This window comes from Falco naumanni, chromosome Z, assembly GCF_017639655.2.
Source record: "Falco naumanni isolate bFalNau1 chromosome Z, bFalNau1.pat, whole genome shotgun sequence".
In the NCBI taxonomy this organism is placed as follows: Eukaryota; Metazoa; Chordata; class Aves; order Falconiformes; family Falconidae; genus Falco; species Falco naumanni.
The window spans coordinates 70,292,696-70,307,299 of NC_054080.1; the positions used below are offsets into that span (position 1 = coordinate 70,292,696).

At 39.3% G+C, this 14,604-nt stretch overlaps 1 protein-coding gene across 12 annotated transcripts in view; it reads right to left on the reverse strand.

Moving 5' to 3' along the window:
* GHR (growth hormone receptor) overlaps positions 1-14,604 on the reverse strand; it is a 125,435-nt gene that overhangs the window by 82,597 nt on the left and 28,234 nt on the right. For 11 of the 12 annotated variants that reach the window (XM_040580395.1, XM_040580407.1, XM_040580403.1 and 8 more), the window contains exon 2: positions 1,478-1,561. The gene's annotated coding sequence lies outside the window, so the exon portion shown is untranslated. Of the gene's footprint in view, positions 1-1,477; positions 1,562-8,444; positions 8,469-14,604 lie in introns of those variants that run through there. The other variant, XM_040580400.1, reaches the window with a different exon arrangement.

Genomic DNA, 14,604 nt, shown 5'->3' on the forward strand with positions numbered 1-14,604 from the left:
TGGTGAGACTGACTGCTCTTACATTCTACTACAAAGTGTATGGCAGTACTGGGTAAATCACTTCTGGATTGATTATAATCTTCCCAGTGTTACTGGAACTGTGGAATATCTGATGGAGCTTGGAGTTTTGAAGTGCCCTGATGCATGAATTATTCTTGATTTTTAGTTCACGTATCCCATATAAGTTTCTCCTTCAGCAATCAGACCTGATAACAAGTGACTGGACTCATACACTAAAAAGAATAAAGACTCAGTATAATTCATTCAAGGAAGATCTTTTTCTACTGCTGCTTTCAGCTATTTTAAAAGCAACAGTCTGCAAAGATTTCTGGCAGCTAACCAGCCAGCTACCTCTGAATATAAATTGATAACAGGGTGCTTTAATCACATACAAAAAAAAGAAAACAACAGGCCCCTCAAAGCCTGTAGTCCTTTCATAGCTTAGAAAGTGAATCCAGATGTCAGTTCTATGGGCTGCAGAGAACAATTAATTGCAGGATTACTCAGTTTTCTATAAATTAGTGTCTTGGCTAAGAAGGGTCTGGTTTTGGCTGGCCTGGAATTGAGTTTTTATCTCCCTAAGAGAGCAGGTTTTCTTCCCGTCTCAGACAGACATGCTCTATAGTAGACATACAAAATTCACAGGAAAAGCACATATTGTGGGTCAGCGAGGTTTCTCCTGAATAGCGCAGCTGGTAGGGAAGCACCCAACAGTTGTACCCCCACAGAGTAGGGAAGTCCTTAAAATGTACAGCTTGCAGTTGTGTTTTAATTTCCCTATGGCTTTTTGCTCCGTATTAGATGAAACGAAATGAAAAGAAATATTTTTTAAAGATTTTAAGTCTTAATTAAAATATCTGCATTCCTTTGACAGAGATACTTGTTCTCGATCTTGCTATAGATACTGCTAGGTATGTTACATACATGTTCCATAAAGCATCTAGAGAACAGTTTTGAGTCTGAAAAGTTGAACTATCATACTACAGAAACGGCAAGAAATTTGTATCATGCAATGTTTGGGCTTTTAAGTAACTATCTTATCTGAAACAACCCAAAAGCTATTTATTTAAATCAGAATTTGTCCTGGGAAATGGCTCATTGAAATACAGTATAATAATTCTCTGAGAAGGAAAAATAGCTTTTAAGCACTTCCACCAGTTACCTAGCTCTCTGCCTGAAATGCTGGCTACTAGAATTAGTGGAGATAGGCTTGAGGCCACCAATTTACACTGATGATTGAATCTGAAAGCCTTAATTCAAATATCTCTATTGTTTGGTGTAATAAAATATGATGATTGGATCCCAATTAGAATTCTGTATACTGCACATTATCTTCATCACCTTCTGTAAGACTATAAGACTATGATATGATCTGTAAGGATTATCTGTAGAGCGCTACAGGATACTATTGATCACTCTGCTTAAGCCATCAATCATAATAAAGTCATTTGCAGTAAGATAAAAGTTATCACACTACCTCAAATGTCAGCAGGGGACAGATGATGCTTCACGCCTCCTCAGCTCAACTGCAAATCGTGACCTTCTCCAGCCATCCCAGCACCTACACAACACCAGGAGAAACAGAGACAAGAGATGAGGTCTGGAACAGCAAAGGTCACTGGCAGAAGGAGGCGACATAGCAAAGTCCAAACAGGCATCCTGGCAAGGCTGTCCCTCGGGAAAGGCCACCAGCTAGGCGGTCTGCACCACGGCCCTGAGCAGAGCACCTGGGCTTCTCACTCAAACAGTGGCAGCTGCCTGACCCCCACGCCCGGGCTGCCAGGGCCTTGCCAAGCCACAGTGCTAAACTTGACATTAAAATGCATGAACACAGATGTAAATGGCAAAGAGAAGTCAGGGTGACTGATCAAGACTCATTTTCAATGCACATCCATGGTGGAAATCAGCTGGGCTGGAAGCAAACTCTGAACTGCCAAGAAGAGGGTGTGGATGAGTCGTATCTCAGTACTACTACTTTAGATGATAAATTACAGCGTATTAACTTATAAGCTGGTAATTTTAAAGAAGTAGTATTTCCTTTTTCTCTAAAATGACAGTGTGGAACTCTCAGGAAGATGGCATGCTATTAAAAAAAAAAAGAAGTACATCATTTGTTATGTTCAGAATTCCTAAGCACATTATCACTCCCATGATATCTGGCACAGCAGCAACATCTAAACCAGTTCTGAATTGGTAGTACTTCTAGCTTTAAATAAATATAACATTAACTCAATGTAGAAGGTTACTTCTTTCCAAAGATGCAAATCAGCTTTTTAAAACATTTTAAGAAGTCATTCAATTAATGTGGGAAACATGACTAATTCATCATAATTTGGTTTCTTGTGGGTGGGACCACAAAAAGAAGCCCAGATTTCACTGTATTTGGCTCTTTAAATAACCAGAAAAAGAAAGCAGTCTGCAAAACCCCACAAATAACATCTAAAGAAATGCTGTATACATTCAAACTGAATGCCTAGGGCCATACTGCCCTATCTTAACAAGAGTTAAATTTTTGAAAGAGAGTTTTCCTTGATCAAGTACTAGCACTGGCTGAAGAGCAGCAAGAATCTTCATTTGTACCCATGGAATTTTTTTCTTACATGTGTACTGTTTAAATGTATGGGTAAATTCCTAAACAACAAATAATTGAAAGCAAAATGTCATTGCGATTGAAAAATTTAATCATATTACTCAGGAATCCTTCTTCAGTGCATTGCATAAAAGGCTAAGTGTCACCTCTGTTTCTATGTTAAAAAAAAAAAAAAGAAAAAACCAACACACTTCCAACGAAGAAAATCCTTGAACTGAATAGACAGAATTAAACAGACATTTGAAAATACTAGAAGGCATTTTTCATGCAAAAGCAAGAGTAATATGAAATATTATGATAAAATAAACCATCCTGTGTGTGGTTACCTCAAGTGAAACCTGTGAGCAGGGTTCTCTCCTGGTCCACATCATGAAACAAGAGGACTAGACAGGTCCATATATGGTAAATCTTCACCTAATCTACCCCGTAATATGCACAGCCAAGTTCCAATATCACACTTTTCAGAAAAAGCCTGCTCACATTTAATCAGACTGAGGATCTAACTGATGGCGTGTGTCCCATTTACACATAATTCTGTAAGGAGTCTCAGGTTGATTTAATTGATGATTTTCAAAAGAATCCTTAATTTCAGAGAGAATAACTGATCAGTGAGCCACAACTCTCTTGTTCAAAAAAAAAAAAAGGGGGGACGGGACACAAGACACATTAGACTGAAACAAAGTTGTGAAGTTTAAGGCAGCTGTTGACTGAAGTGAGCTACCATGGACTACCGACAAGTTCCTGTTTCAAAACACCCAGTAGCATTGTAGCAAGTGGAAATGATCTCCATGTGATAAAGTCAGAATCCTACTACAATAGGACAGGGAAAATTATTCCAGTAGTCTTTCCAAACTATTTTGAAATCCTGCTTAAACAGCAGAAAAGATCTCTTAGCTACTTTACAGATGACAAAAGAGAAATGTCCTAACTTCTGATTACCTGACTGTACTGAGAACATTTTGTTTCGCTCTTGGTAGCAAGTGGTAATAGCTCAAGGACTACATGCAGTGACATTTGACAACACTGCAGTTTAGAACAAGCCACACAAGCATGAACACAGTTGTATTTGCACTTAGCACTGACACTTCATTACATGTGAAAAAGAGGCAGTACTGCACATAATGTAGTGAGCTAGATGTTTAAATGGCAAGCAGCCACCTTTTAAATGATTATTGCAAAAACTACAGCTTCAGCAAAAGAAGGACATAGATTTGTGTGAATAAACTATACAGGTGAGGCTTTTCCCGAGACTTATATTTTCTCAAAACCACACTTGATTATTCTAACCCGTGGCAAACAAAAGGATTGCAGCACTGTGTTAAGATAAGGCCTATCCAGAACTAGTTTGCTTCACAGAGAAACAAGACTCAAGTCCCTAGCCATGTGAGGACTGGTGCCCGTTATGTCTTCTCAGCATATCCCATGCTAACCTACCAAAAAATAACAAACTGGAGACGATAAGATGGACCCAAATGTGCCAAAAGACTTGGTCTTCAGAAGAGCACCTAAGCAAAGGCCCAGTGCCAAAAAAAAGTTAGAAAGGCTTTTGACACCATCCCATGTAAAATCTGCATTGAAAAACTGATGAAGTATACAAACTAGGCAAGCAGACAGTGAAGTGGACTGAAAACTGGCTGAAATGGTGGGTCAAAGGGTTTCAATCAGTGACACAAAGTCCAACTGAGGGCTAGTCATCAGGGAAGCAGCCCAAAGGTAAATGCTGCTTAATATCTTCATTAACAACCTTTTTCACTGAAGAGGTGATCAAACAGTGGAACAGGTTGCTTGGAGAAGTTGTGGGGTCTGGAGATCCTCAAAACCCAGTTGGACATGGCCCAGGGCAACTGCATTAACTAAATCCCACTCTAAGCAAGAGAGCTAGATTAGATATCTCCAGGGATCCCTTCCAACCTCTATGATCCTGTGATTCCAAGAGTCCATACGCTTAGATATGGAAATGAAAAATTGCTGGCAGCTGACAGAGAAGAGGACATAAATTACATGCTTTCGAAGAAAGATGGTAAGCTATGGACACGCATGGGCCATTGAGGAAGGATGGATTATTTCCAAGCGGACACATAACCTCAGTACACAAGTACTATCAGATTACTAATCATTATGCTGGGCTACCAAGAGATGCCTAAGAGGATCTCTGGCATCTGTGATAAGCTATTTCCAGAGTGTTGGTGCTCGTAAGATTTGGCCTAAAGAATCCTAATTTTCTCCTGTAACTGGAAATGGAAAGAAGTGAAATAAACTCCTCTACCGCTAAGCTCAAAGGAAGAAAAAACAGTATGCCTGAGTTTTATTCTGATTGTATCTGATATGCATTTTAGTTGTCTCTCCAGTTTGCATTACTTGTGATACATGGCACCTGCTAAAAATTCCAAACTACTATTCTCCTTTCAAATATTTGAAAATATTGGTTTCAAAAAGAAGGAAAAATGGGCTCTTCATACGTGTTTTTATGATTCCTCCAATCAAGTCATTCCATGCATTTGATGGCAAGTTGAACACACACCAACAGTGTGCCCTGGCAGCCAGAAGGGCCAACCATGTCCTGGGGTACGCTGAGCACAGCATGGCTAGACGGTTGAGGGAGCTGATTGTCCCACTCTACACTGCACTACTGGGGCTCCACCTGCAGCATGGCGTGCAGTTTTGGGCACCTCAGTGTAAGAAGGACATCAAACTACTAGTGTGTCCAGAGGAAGGTGACCAAGGTGGTGAAAGCCCTTGAGGGCAGGACTTCAGAGGAGCAGCTGAGGCCACTTGGCTCATTCAGATTGAAGAAAAGAAGGCCGAGGAGGGCCCGCAAGGCAATCTACACCTTCCTCATGCAGGCAGCGGAGGGGGAGGTGCTGATCTCCCCTCTCTGGTGACCAGCGACATGACATGAGGTAATGGAATGAAGCTGCATCAGGGGAAGTTCAGGTTGGACATTAGGAAAAGGTTCTTCACTCAGAGGGCGGTCAGTCACTGAAATAGGCTCCCCAGGGAACCCGTCATGGAACCCGTCATGGAACCAAGGCCATCAAGAGTTCAAGGAGCATCTGGACAAGGCTTTTAGTCACATGGTTTAGTTTAAAGAGGAGCAGGGAGTTAAGACTCGAATGATCAATATAGGTCCCTTCCAAACTGAGATAATTCTATGATTCTGTGATGCTTCTTAGGTTCAAACTTCTTACCTTCAAACTCTACTTCTCTAATATAATGAGCTTTCACATCCTCAGCTGAAATACTGTTTAGCAGCTGTGAGTTCACAGCTTAATTTCTGTCATCAACTTTTCCCCTCTGCACAGGAATTCCCTAAATTATTTCAAGGGAACAATAACAAAACCCACCAGAACCTTCCCTCGTCTCTCGCTTTTTTCCTCTACCCAGATAGCTAAGGCTTTTCACCTGTTCTCCTTTAGCCCTTCCACCTGCCTCACAAGCACACCCTGGACAAGGAGTCAATTCTAGTTCCAAATCAGAGCCTTCTCCCCCCCCCCCCCCCCAATCTCTAACAATAATCTTGCCCTTCATGTTTTAAATACTTCAATGAACCACATTTCTGTTCCTACAGATTTGATTGTCTTTGCCTCTTCAATAGAACAAGAACCAGAACATTTTCTTAGCAGCACTAACCTGATTAACAACTGATACTTGTTTTGGCACTTGTCGTAGGGATGAAAGGTGAATTTATGTTTTCCATTGCATTATGCTTACAAGTCTACCTGTGAAGAGGATAGCTCAGCAGGTCAGCACTTTAGCCTAAGGCCAAATAAAAGAATTAATACACCGCTTTGGGTTATAAAACAAACCATCAGCAAAGGATGCAAACAGACAAGAACTAAAGACTTTCTAAGTAGGTAGCAATTTCACTTGACAAATAAGACAGCTCTTGTGGTATCCAGAAATTTAGGCTGTCTTCCGTGAGTGAAACATGTCACATTCCCAGCTACAGCTAATCATCTACTTGAGCTGGAGGAATGTTATGAAAAGTAGTTTAGTCAATATTTATGTGAAGTATTTTGAGATCTGGGCAGCTGGAAATCCAGAACTCTACTAGCTGAAACTGCTGCTGACATATCAGTAACTTAAAAGGGAAATTTACTTGATAAATGAACAGGGAAATACCAAGTATAAGCTGAGAAGAAAGATGTATAATTGGGTTATTGCAGACAGTTCTCATGTCCACACTTGAAAGACTAACAAACTTCAAAAGAGAAAGGACCTACAAATGTTATTCAAAGTCTGGGGCATCTTTTTATAATCAAGATAATAGCCTCAGTTTATTTAAGAAAAAATACGTAACTCACTACTCAGTTGTACCTGATAATAATCTGCATGTGGAAGAAGCTATAAACGCTAGATTGCTCTTTAACGAGGTCGAAGAGATACTGAGGAATCAAGAATAGAAGTAAGAAAAAAAAAAGTCTTTTACAAGGCTGAAATAAAGTAAAACCTGGAGTTTTACTAGAGGCTGAATTAAAAAAAAAAAAAAAATCTCCATCACTTCAACTTGCTTTTTAAGCAAAACAAATTACTGGGTACAAGCAACTGGTGACCTGTGTAACAGAACTACAGAAAATATGGCTGGGTAGGACTGCCAAATGTCATCTGGTCCATTCCCACTCTTCACAGTCAGATCAATTAATTCTTGCTTGACTCTCATCTCTGCCTACTGGATTTTCTAAAGACCAGCAAAGACCTGCAAAAAATTTGCAACCTCCTCAGGCAATCTATCCCAATGCATGGCTACCCTTGCCACTAGGAAGGTTAGTCTACTATGTACCTCAGTTCTCTCTTGATGTAATTCAATTCCTTTACTTTTTTTTTTCTCCCACGAGAATGAAGAATAGGTTATTCCCTACCCTTTTTTCAGTCTTTTACCCACATGAAGACTGTTCTACTTCCCTTTCTCCCTAGATGAAACAAAACCAATTTTTCAGCTACGTCTTCCGGATCGCTGACCATTCTCACAGCTTTCTTCTGTATTCTAACCAGTTAGCCCAAGTCTGAAACAGCTGCTTACCTGAGGCTCGCTCTATCAAAACTAAGCTGAAGGATTACCTCAGGTACTTCTCTTTCAGCTTTTTACATCCTATCATATGTGTCTTTTTGTGAGAGGATGGCATTGCTGACTCATGATCAGCTAGTTCCAGATGATTTTCTACAAAAGTGGAAATTCAGGCTTTTAAATAATATGATTCCCTTTCATCTACCACTCCATTTTGATTAAACATTTATAAATGTGCAAATCAAATATAAAAGCATATGGGAAAACAAAGCTGTTAATTTTAACTAAAAAACTACTGTAAGGATAAAAACTGTGGTTCAAGGAACTATGACTATAAGAAGGCAGAAGAAAAAAATTTTCAGAAAGGAAATACAGACTTACGAAAATCACTTATCAAATGCATGTTGCCAAATTCATCACTGCTCTAAGAAAAAACAGTGTATGGGATGAATTGGAAAACTGTTAATAGAAAACCACACAAACAGAATTTACTAACCAGCATAGTAGTGGGTGAACAGTTCAACACTTTAAATTAGAGGGATTAAAATTCAGAAACATAAATTTTATTTTATGCTTACTGGTGCTTTAGTATGTAACTTGGGCAAAGTTAAAATCTCTATGGCTCCCACTTTCTCCCCACTTTTGGTGTAACCTAGAACAGCGCTCTTGAGGACAAAGGAGGGAGATTCAGGGCATAGCAGCAAATTTACCTGACCTCCATCACTGTTACATTTGAATTTAATTTGGCTGTTGTTGCAACTGTTATCCAAAGCATTATTAAAGATATTAATTTTTGAATGACTGGCTTTACCAGTTCCACAAATGGCTCACATTCAAATGAAGCATTACCTGTGAACTAAGATGGTGGCCACTTTCTTCAAACTTCTCTTCACTCCACGGCAAATCCAAAAACCTCAGTTTCTTTTCACATTCCAAAACAGCTACTCCATTTCTTACCTCACTGACTGCTCACTGAATGTTCTGTCACCTTGTTTCCCCCAAAAGCTAACATTTACCATTCTGCAGGTCCGCCTTTGGTTTAGTGGGGCTCAGATTTCCCCAGCACAAGAAGAAAATCAACCCCTTCACCAGCACCCAAAATTATGCAGAAAAACAGGCCGACCTTCTCCTCCTGTACTTTTGAAGTTAGATGGTTCTAAGCTTTGCAGTCCTGAACTACACTTCCTCAGCCCTTTTCTAGAGTAAGGGAATGTGGACATCACTTGGCTATGCAGAGCGATGCCTAAAACCTGCACCTCTGAGCATACAGCTCCAAAGTCCGCAAGGCTGGTGCTGTCAATGAAGGGTGCGTGTGAACAGATCAAGCATTAAGCAAAGGTATTTACATAAGCTTGCAAAGAAGGATGATGCTGAAGCCATCCAGGAGTGAAAAGCGCAGCTGTGAGGTATGTACGCATGTAGGGCTGAAGGGCTAAACCGCTGCCCCTCCACCCACTCCAGATCCCCAGCCAGGGCTGTTCCTTGAGTTAGGCATCCTAGCTCAATAGCTGTTCCTGCAATATGCCGATACACCTGTGGCTTCAAATACTAACTGGAATATGAAGGAATGTAATGATCATGTTAAAAATAAATATTTTATTGGCATCAAATATTGACCTTATTTTTGTTCACCAACAATCACTAATGCAGTCTCATGTGAGAGGCAAAAAGAGTCACTAAGATTTACATTTTAGTTGTGGCTTTTCTATTGCTTTCTGTCAGTTTTCTGGGATGAATTACTGGCAAGCTACATGTATACTTTGTGTATTTTCATATTCCAAATGTATTTCTCTTCTGGCTCTCCTCCAGAATTTTGGATAATAAAGAGCCTTAACGTTAAAGTGCTCTCTGTTTAACAAAGCTGTGGGAGCCATATACACTATGACTTTTCATAATGGTTTTCCAAACTGTAAGTTGCTTAAGAAGAAAAAAATCCTTGTTGATTTCATTCTTCCTTTTCTTCACACTTTCAAACATTTCTAGTTTCTAAAATCTGAATTTGAAGAATGACCCTACAGGGAAAAAACTACTAGAACACGAAAAGAAAGAAGAAAAAACTTCTTTTGAAGTTCTCAGCTGAAGGCACTCAGCATTTTATTTCAGAGTCAAATATTTTATCTGGGGATATCTCAAATCCAGCTCCTTATCTCAATGAAGATTATACATTGCATTACTGGCCTATAACATCTATGGAAATACAGTTCCATAAGAGATTTCCCAAGCCACAAATTTTGCCCCCTATATGGCAATGACGCTATATAGAATAGAAGAAAAATACAAAAATGACTACCTTAAAAGTAATCCCCACTTGCTTTTGGCCAATACTCAGATCAATAAAAAAATAAGAACACAGCTCCTGGAACATGATTGCAGTGAAGCACTTGGGGAATTTGAGCATTTAATCCACACCCCTCCAATCCACCTTCCATAAGACTGCATGGGCTTGCATATATGTATAAACTTGAACTACGGGATTTGTGCACATGATACGTGTTTGTATCACACATCTGTTCCATGTTGTGAGTTCTTGTCAAGGATATAATTTATTTTCTCTAAAGTCCTGCTTCTGATTTTCACGTGTATTTTGTGTCCACATGGCTTCTTTAGCTTGAAGTCTTTTTGATACATCTGAGGAAAGGTGCAAGACAATGTGTTGCCCATCTGATGCAAAACAGAGTTCAAGTATCAAAAATTAAAGTTTCTTTACATGTGGCTAACTAGGGAACAGACAGTATCTGTGGCAGGCATTTTTTCGGGGGGGGGGGGCGCGAGGTGGTCAAAATTAATGCAGGAGTGGGGTGGAGAATTCCTCCACAGTGCACTTTGCTTGAGGTACCAAGTGAGAACTTGTATCTTATGCAACTCACATTTTCAGACAATTATTTCTCTGCTGATTTAGGCTTGCTTTCTAAAAATATTAAATCAACAATATTAAATCAGACTCAGGAATTCAAAGAGGCCTATTTTCAGGGGTTGGCAGGAGCCCCACTGATGGCATGATTCAGACAGCTTCCAGCCTGTAGCCAATAACAGACTATATTAGGAATATAAATGTATTTATGTATTTACAGATATACACTTATCTAATATAATATATAAATATTTCTTAGCAATTCTCTCATGTTCATTTAAATGTATATAGCAGAAATGCCAAGTAATTGCAAAAGCGAATGAGATAAACTCACTTCACACTTTAAATGAAAAGAAATTGAGAGTGCTTCCTCTTCACATTTCAGTATGCAGAAATCACAAGGGATCCCTGAAGACATCACCACAGGCCAAATCAGATACCCTCTAATAAGTTCCTTATGAAACACTTATAACTTGATGGTAAATGACATCATTGAAAAATTAAGGGATTTTCCATTTTCTTGCGTTTCTAATGAATGTTTATAGATGTATTTTAAATTTAGTTGCCTCTGAATAAAAAAGCTGCAAGCTATCAATGCCTTCCAACTATTTACAATAGGAAAAGAACCTAAAGCATGGAGATTTGGGTTTTTTGTTTCTCTTTAACCTCAGATCATTTCAGAAATTTTCAGCGTAATGGACTAATTGATGCTGACAGTAACCGAGTGGGAGACATACAAAGAATGCTCCTGGGCATAATAATTACTGTCTCCCCACAGAAAGCATGCACATTTATACATATGCAATTTATGATTCATTGTTCTTATGATTAATGGAAAGTTTAACACGTAGAGTTCATTTATACTTCTTCCATTCTTCTGAGCCTTTCCTCTGATTCCTCCTTTTCGTTTATTGAATCATTAATATAATGAAGCTCTAATTTATCTTATCAGTGTTCAAGAATCTAGACTAAGGGATCAAGGCTTTAATCTTGTTGCACTGTGAGTCTTTGAAAGGATTATTGACAAGAAGTTACTTCTGTAAGCGGTTCTGTACTGGGCATAAAGAAAAATGAGTTCAGTTTTCTAGAAGTAAAACCTGAACATGATTTTTAAAAAGAAAATACTGAACTCAGAATGAAAACAAGTGATCTATAAGAAAAACAGAACATAAGTTATATTGAAAAGAAATGTTTTTTGTTTTTTTTTAAAAAAAGCATTATTTCAAACAAATTTCAATTCAACTTGTTCTCCTTAACTCTGGTGCATGCTGCCTTGCCTTGCCAAAAATAATGAATCAGAACAGTGGACAGCAGTTAGACTGCCAGGGCAGCATGAGTTATACAATAGACCACTGCAAGACTGAAAACGCCCAGTGATGGTTATAAAGATAAAAGTATCATTTCAGCATTTGGCCACAGATCTGAAAAAAATGCATAGACAAACTAAAGATTTGTGCAGCCTGCATAGTCTTTGTTTCTTTCTAAAGCACCACTAATCCTCAGATCACGTGTTGGTATCAGAATCTTTCAATAATTTTACGACCTGTAACTTTTGAGTGATCAATGACTTGACCCTTTTTCAAAATGTATCTTACTTTGGTAGCTGATTACACAGAGATCTAAAAAAAGAAACTGTCTCCAGCGCCTCGGGTTGCAGTAGTGGTGTGAGAAACTGAGAGTGCTTCTCACTGCAGTGAGTGCTTTTCTCCCAAAAAGAATGGGTAAGCACCAAGTAGAGTCAGTGAAGTGTGGTAGGCAGAAACAAGGCAGTAGGAACCCAGGAACAGTTCACCTATTTGCGACAGCCATAGGCACTGGCATCTCAGAAATCCCAACTCTCATACATACACGTCATGGCCATATGATATGCTCAAGTAGTATAAATGCCACAGGAAGGATCAGGGCAGAGTTCATACATTTATAATTGGCGAGAGACACTAACCCAAATATGATGTGCTTCGGCCACAGGAATAGTGACTTTGACATTACTCGTATAAGCCTCCCTCATTTTTAGATAGGCAAAACAATGTAGTACAGCTGTATGTTGAGCCAGCAATTCAGTCACCAACTAAACTCTTCCCTTTTCTTAAGCTCAAAACTCATTAATAAGAACCAATTATCTTCTGGTGCAACTTTGTTAAACATCCCAGGAAGAGATGAGCCCCAAGAAACAGTGTGAACACCTCAAGACACTCTACAGCAAGTGCAGAGTATCTACAACAGGAACAGCACATCCAGGGAGGAGCCTGCACCTTCATCCTATGAGCAACAGCATGAGCAATGTCTGAAGATGTAAAATGAAAAGTCTAAAAATGGAAGGTATTAAGACTTAATTTTTAAATTAACACTTATTTCCCTCTACACACTGCTTGAATTCTTTAGAGCGTGACATTTTCCCCTCCTGATTGTGCCAAGTGCTTACACAAGGGCAAAGAACACATTAGTTAAGGTATGCTGGAGTTGGATTCCATTTTTTAAAGTTAAGAAGTAGAAATGTCTCTCATACAGCAAAGAAGAGCACATATAAAATGCTCTTCTCACTTCCAGTGCTGATTACCTAATTATGTATATGTGTAACACACAGTTCCTAACATGGGAAACCACCAAGTGCCCCCTTACGCAGCAGTTATACGGAGAGGATGACTCAGGTTTCAGCTACAAACCTGTGTAGTAAGAAGTACTACAATCCCAAAGATACTGCAATATTCAGGCATGTTCCTCCTTCCCACTCATTCCCCTGGAGTGCTGAGAGTAATGGTCTATAAACCATCACTGCAGCCTACCATCCAGACGGCTGTGTGTTGTTTTCCCTTAGATCACTAATAGAAAATGGGGGATTTGTAATAAAAAGCTGAAAGCTGTACTTCCCACAATCCCCTCACATGATTTACAATAATCATGATAATTTAAAGCTGGCAACTGCAGAACAGAGTGCTTGACTGCTGTTGTTTTAGTAGCACAAATTACCCATTTTGGGCTTCTACAATTAACTTGTTACATGTATATATTATCACTTCCTAAGCAGTAATATTACCAGATGAAGAAATTCAGCAGGGAATAGCGACAGGAACAATACTGTGAATCTAATTCTGAATCTGAGTCCCAGTGAGTTCTTTATTATAATATGTATTCAATGCAGAAATACGATTTTAGAAACTTTTATGGCAATTTTTTCTTTCCCATTCCAGTCCTAGAAGGGAAATGAAGGAAGGAAGTCTGTAAAAATAAACATATAAAATTCATGAGCATTAAGATAATTGCAAGGATGTTTAAGTAATCTCTCAGGCCCTTAAAACTTCAACTAATACTCTCAGCTTCAAAACACTCTCACCTACTGTCAAGGCTAACACCAGCCAAATACCTGCTTCTTTCCCAAGTTAAGACTGTGAATTACAACAAGATCCCTTTGTAAGCATGTGTGATGAATCAGCCTGAACTGTGAAAGGTCATTCTTTTCTTACACACTTATGTTCACTTTCATGGAGAGATCTGTGACCAACATCAGTAAGTCAGTTCCCCATGACTGACATGCAGCTGTGAAGCACACATAACATCGCAATAAACATCACTCCTGTGCACTGTGGTTATTATACATAGCAAGAGGGATACAGAAGAAAGCTTTCTTTATGCATCACCTTCAGGAAAAAAAAAAGACTAATCACACCAAGCGGGCAGCCTAGCAGTATTCACTCTGTAAAATAACTATAAAGAAAAAAGCAGGGCCACCTGGCACTTTTCCTAAGGAATTTGGATGCTTAATGAACCACAGATTTAAGAATTTCAGTGAAGAAAGTAGATGATTCAGCAAAGTCAGACCCCTTCCTATCTAAGCAGCGGGGAATCCTAAAATGGAATCACAACACCAGTGGACATCAGCTGTGTTTACTAGCCTCCTGCACAGGTGTGGGTGAAAAGTGAGCTGAATGTTGTGATGAGGTCCTCACTCTCTGCTCAAATCCTGCCTCCACAATCAGGTTTGTCTTATTGTGGTTCTGACCCTAAAAAGACACCAAATCCTCAGAGTTATATTTGCTACTTGTTTGCTCTGGTCTTGAGATTTCTACCAGCCACCCTCGTGGTTTGCTCTTGTTAATCCCAAATTACAGCTGCCTAAAGCACTATAGGTCACAACCCAGTCCACCAATCCTTACACAGCTG